Here is a 6316-nt window from a genome sequence, read left to right as displayed (position 1 = left end):
GGCCTTTTTATTTTTTATTTTGAGACAGGGTCTCACTATGCTGCTGACGCTAGCCTCAAACTTGGGATCCTCCTGCCTCGGCCTCCCTGTCCCTGGGATAATAAGTGTGAGCCACCGCACCAATTAGGGCTCCAGGAAATGTCCCTGGAGAAATATCCCAAATGCTCCAGCCACGCCTTGGTCCCAGAGAAGAGATAAAATGGCCGTTTGTCCTGAAGTGGTGGGAAAGCAGAAGTAGAGACACATCTAAATAGAGGCTACAGGAAAGTCAAGGCCTAGGGAAGTCACAGCCAATCAGAGGGTCAGGGCCCAACCCATAGCCCTGACGCTCTTCTAGTACCTGGTTAGCACAGATGGGCCGAGGACTCCACCCAGCAGCCATATTACCCCCAGACCAGCACGCCTACGTGAAACCTGCCGCCTGGCCCCTCGCTCCTGCTGCAAGAGCCCCGCTTCTGTTTTATCACTGGAATAAATCCTCCTCTTTTACACTCAGCCCTCACTTCCCGTGGATTTCATTCCTCAAATTCATAAGAGAAGAAACCAGAAAGAAACCAGCGAGGCCTGCAAATACCCAGACCCACCTGCCTGCAGCAGCCGAGAACCTAGCTCAGTCTCCGACGGGGTTTCAGCAGCGCCTCCCAGGGCCCCTGAGGCTGGCTGCCCTGTAGGGACAGGACTGGGGCCAGAGGAGCCCTGCAGAAGAGCCCTCTGAGCAGACACGTTGTTTTTAATGCTAACATTTATTGCTTTTTTGTTCACTCAGAATCTACTTGGAGCTCTAGGTTGAAGGGGATAGAATATGGAATGTGCCACCCCAAAACATGCATTTGTGACAAAGATGATTTTGTGTTGAAGGCAGTTAAGAAAAAAACAGATCCAGGAAAAGCTCTCTGCCTCCCCCTGTCGGCCCAAAAGCAGAATACACATTTCCTTGTGACCGTGACCCGTCTCTCATACAGCAGAGAGAGAGTGACCTTCATCACCAGAGACAGTGCCAAGAAGACAAGTTGGCTGAGACAGAGCCTTCCCACATACCCCTTTCTTCTGTTACTTTCAAACATGTAATTGCCTTCCGAGACTTTATCACCCGTAGAAGCCCAGACACCTTTTCCTTTGTCTCATCCCACCTGCACCTCTCAGCTCTGAGTTTCCCCACTTATCAGGGACCCCACCTTCTATGAAGGCCTCTATGCCCATAGAAATCAAAATGGGAACATCAAGCAAAATTGCCATTTCTAAAGGGGGAAAAAATGGAGAGTCTCGGGGAGTCACATAATCACAGAGATAGCACACAGGGTTTGTGTCTTACTGATGAGCTGTGGCCCAACATGATTCAGAACTCAGTTCCGGAACAAGGTGCCACAGGAGTGTAAAACTCAGGCCAGCCTGGCACGTTCTTGTCCCCGTCGGCTCTTTTCTCCTCTTGGCCTCCCTCTACCATTTTGAACATCAGTTGGCACCAGGTGTCTTGAGGACTGGCCTTCCCACCTCAGTATCACCAAGATTCCCAGTCCCAGCCCTAACCCCAGCATCGCTACCAGAGAACACCACGCACGAGAGCCTCTAGGAGAACTCTCACAACAGTGAGCACCACCGCACACCTGTGTGGTATGCACACCTGATGACCATCCTCAGAGGTCCCACAGCAAGGGCCGGGGCCCCGGGTGGCCTGGGGCCTGGACTGCATCTGTTCACTGGCTGCTGCGAGGCCACCAGAGGCAGGACCTGCAGACAGGCTCGCAGGTCTTTGGAAAGGTAGCTAGCAAAGTGTGGCCCCGAGCGACTTTTTTTTCTTTTAAGTTTGGAGACTTGCATTATTTCCAAATTTGAGCACAAAGAGATTTTACTGATATTTTTAGCCTTTGCTATTTTAAAACTGCAAAGTTCAAATTTACATAACGCAGATTCATGTGGCAATTCAGATTGCAATGGAGGCCTGGGAGGCCTGGGATAGCCCAGGAGGCCCTGGGGAAGTGGGACTGAGCTGGCTGTCAGGTGGGTAGGAAGCTGTGAGGTGGGACAGCAACCTCACTGCAGAGGGGACTGTGTGCAAGAGGCCGCAGAGCAGGGCAGGTGGCCCTGAAGTGGGAGAGGCTGGTGGGGCCTGAGTGCAGAGAGGGGCCAGCGGTGGGTGGCCTTAGATGTGAGGCCAGACCAAAGGGTAGGCCAGAGGTTTGGGTTTTACCTTCCCCTCTAGAAAGGAAAGTGGGAAATGCCGTGGAGAAACGAGGATGGGGCCAAGGTGGTGAGGCTGTGGCTAACAGGGCCTGAGCCATCCTGGAGCCCTTGGCTCTGAGAAACTGAAAGTAAAACAGATGATTGCTGGCCGCAGAAGTGCAAATGACCCCTGTGGAGTGGGGATCCCTGGACTTTGGCTCTGTGGAGAGCGACACGTTCTAACTGTGAAGTCCCCCATCACTCACGATGGCACATGTGTGCATGTTCCTGGGTTCTCCCCGAATTTGCTGTTACCTCCTGCTGGTTCCCTCCCTGGTGAATGAACTCAGTACAGTCCTTGACACTGTACATTGAAGATTTGTAGGAGAGCCATGATTTCAACTTTAGAAACATCGTCTTGAGGAATTCAGGTATATAAGGAATTCAAGCACATGACTTCTTGAAGACAATAGAGAAAGCAGTGACTAAGAGGGCCGATATTTAACCTCATCTTCAGAAAAAAGCAATTTCATATGGGTTCAATTTAATATAAAGAAGAAAATAAAAACCATCCATAATCTCAACAGAGGCACCATGAATTTTTAATAACTAGATTCAATTGTTTTCCTTATGAAGAAAGCAATAACATACTGGCTATAGAAAAATTAGAAAATACAGGAAAGCAAAAAGGAGGAAAGTTTCTACACAGAATGCACTTAAGGCCACCATGCAGGGACAGCACGGTCCACAGGTCAACCGCCTGGCCTGAGTGTTTTTACGTCCATGCTGAGCCTACTGTTTCACAGCAGGATTGAGTCACCTGTGGGTTACAAACCCCTGCCACTCCCCGTGACTACACACACACTTCTCAGTGACCTCTCTCAGGGGGTGGCCTCCTGCTTCTGGACTTCAGCAGCTTGGTAGAGTAAGTGGTGAACTTTGTCACAGCCCACCAGAGAGGAGGCCACAGCCGGGGATCAATTCTGGAAAATGCAATTGCTGTTATGCAAAAAGCTCAGCGGCTGCTAGGAGTTAGGGGAGAGGAGAGTTGGGGACAGGGCCTTTCAGGGCATGCAGCGAGCTCCTCTGTGTGACGCTGCAGTGGACTCACATCACTGCACACTTGGACACGCCCACAGAAGGTGCAGCATCAAGAGCCACCCCCAGTGCACACCGTGGATGCTGGGGGTGGGTACCTGGCCAGTGGGGGTCAACCCACTGTGACAAAGGGGCCTGCAGGGGGGGTGTCGATGTGCGGAGGCCATGCGTGTGTGGGTTGGGACATAACAGCCCTCTGCACCTTCTCCTCTTTTTACTGCAAACATAAAACTACTCTAAAAAGCAGTCTGTTTTTTTATGAACTCGCTGGATCAGAGGCCACACACACCTGGAGCAGTCTGCAGTGTAGCCAGGCCTCTGCAAGATGGTCACTGTCCCCCTACAGGGAGTGACCAGGGCACTCAACACCATCAGCTATTGTATTTTGACAACTTGGCAAAAAATATCATCAGCATTTTAATTACAAGGGTGGTGTGTTATCAATGTAGAAAATTCATAAAATTCCAAAAAATACACAGGGGTCATGAAGCAGAATCCACAGCTTTTCGGCCCAGAAAGCCCCCCAGGAAAGTGTTCATTACCCAGCCTTCACCCCTTTGCCTGTGTGCAAGCACACACACGCATGTGTGCACACCCATGTGCCTGTGAGTGTGTTGCGCTTCCTTTTTAACTTGTGGTTGAAGTATGACATGGAGTTTCGTATTGAAATTCTACTTCTTTCACTTCATCCCCTGTCCGACCGGGTCGAAGAGTCCACCCAGAACCCCCAAGTGGGGGGTTATTTGATCAAAGGGTCTTTGCAGATGTCAAGAGTTCACTTAAGATGAGGTCACCCTCAAGTCAGGGTGGGAATTCCACCCCGTATGACAGGGTCCTTTAGGGAGAGACAGGTGTGTGTGCAGAGACAGAGGGAGGTGTGAGCCCCAGGAGAAGCCACACGGAGATGACAGCAGAGAGGCCAGAGTGAGGACCACCAGGACCACCAGTCTTGGCCAGTGCTGGGAGGGGTCAAGAAGGCTCCTCCCAAGGCTGACACTCAGCTGCAGACCTCGGGGCCCCAGAACCTTGCATAAGGAACCAGGGCTGCGTTAAGACGGCTGATCTGCGGCTCTTTCCGATTGCTTCCCAGGGGAACCAACATACCCACTTGAGCAAGTGGCCGAACTGGGTTTCCGTACATTTCTGCATTGTTATAATTTTAAGGGGCTAAATGCTATCATGTTCTATGGATGTACCAAGTTATTTAAAGAATTCTTCATTATTGAATATTAAATTGTGCCCGTGTCTCAACTCTTAGGGAGATGTGAATCCGGCGACCATACGTATTTTCACATATTATGTAGTAGAATATAAAGTTGTACATGAAATTTTGCATCTTTCTAAATTTTTTGCTGTTCGATGCACATTGCTCCATATCATTAAAAACCACTCGTGAACATGGTTTTAATGGCTTCATAATCACATGCTACACGATGATGCACAATATCATAATAATGTATCATAAGGACTGAAAGAATACCCACTCCGTCAGGCCGCCTGCGCCGCTAGCTTTGAGAGCTAGAGGAAGACAGGTGCGCTCCTGCACGCAGGGCTGTTATTAACCTCCCCAGCGTTGGGCAGTCTGATCTCTTTAATTCAGTGCAGACATCCAGACATTGATCACTTTGAAATCAGAGGTGGAGTCCAATCGGCTCCCAGAACTATGCCTCTCACCACCCACGTGCAGAGTCTGAGATGGCTCCTGTCCCCAAGCCCTCGGCAGCATGAATGCTGTCCTTTTCCTGAGTGTGGCATACTTGGGCACAACGTTGACAACTCCCTCTATACATAAGAATAAGTGTCCTTCAAGCCTCAGGGGCCGATTCTCCCCCGGGTCGGAGTGTCACATGTACCATCTGGAATGGTTCTGCTCAAGTTATCTTCATGTCGACTCATCCTCAGAGACAGAGAGCGAGAAGCAGAAATGTGTTCTACTCACAGCACCCCAAACTCGGTGGTTCCCAACACCCAGCATCTATTTGGTGTTCTGGCCGGGCTCCCCACACCGGCTGGGACGGGGCAGTGGGGCTGGACGGTCACCCCCAAAGAGGCTCACAAACAGACCCGGGAAGTTGGTCCTGGCCATGGTCAGGGGCTCGGCTGGGCTGGCTGAGGGGCTCCACCACCCACAGGGGTCGCTCCAGAGGGCAGCTGGAGCCGCCTCATGGGACAGGGCCCCAGAGCCAGAAATGGAAGCTGCTGGTCTTGTACAGCAGGGACCTGGAAGCAGCACATGTCACAGTATTGCTTTTCTGCAAACAGAGGGACATGAACGTTGCTCGCTCCTCTCCCTCAGTTCAGAGGTGGGAAGCCCTAAGCTCTCTGCTTAGGGCCTCGTGAGACCAGAATCAAGGGTCAGCCAAGATGGCTCCTCTGCTGTGGGCTGTGGGGAGGCAGAGCCTCGTGGCAGAGCACACGGCAGAGCAAAGCTGTCACCTCACGGCAGCTGGGAAGCAAGAAGAGAGGAAGGGACCAGAGCCCCCCAACACCCCCAGAGCTCCCCCAGATGGCCCAACTCCTTCCACTAGGCCCCGCCTCCTCACGGTGCCTCTGCCTCCAGGTAGAGCAGTGGGGGACAAGGCCTTCCACGCATGGCCTTGGGGACACTTGAGACCCCAACCACAGCCGGGTCCAAGGCCTGGCAGTGGCATCAGCTCAATCTCTGGGGACTCAAGAGGTATGGCCCAGCAGCCAGAAGGAGCATGTTTGGGAGAAAGAGATCACAACTCAAACAGAAAGCCAGAGGGACGGGGACCCCACAGTCCCTCCTGAGGCCACTCCAGTGGACCCTCCGGAAGGTCCCACACCACTCGACACCAGCACACGGAGGACCAGCCTGGACTCGTGCACCCTTGGGAGACAAAGCACAGCCAAAGCACACCTGGCAAGCTCCTCCCCCGGGCCTGGACCTCGGCTGTCAGCTGGCTCCAGGTGACAAGAAGCCCCGTGGGGACAGGTGCTGTGCCTGGGGAAGTGGTGTTTGCTGGTAGGTGAGAGGGTTAAAATGTGCAGCCTTTTCAAAGCACTCCCATCAGTCGGGGCCTTCCATTGGCACCGG

Source organism: Ictidomys tridecemlineatus, chromosome 3 (assembly GCF_052094955.1).
Source record: "Ictidomys tridecemlineatus isolate mIctTri1 chromosome 3, mIctTri1.hap1, whole genome shotgun sequence".
NCBI classification, from domain to species: domain Eukaryota; kingdom Metazoa; phylum Chordata; class Mammalia; order Rodentia; family Sciuridae; genus Ictidomys; species Ictidomys tridecemlineatus.
Note: the sequence above shows the minus strand (reverse complement) of the source record.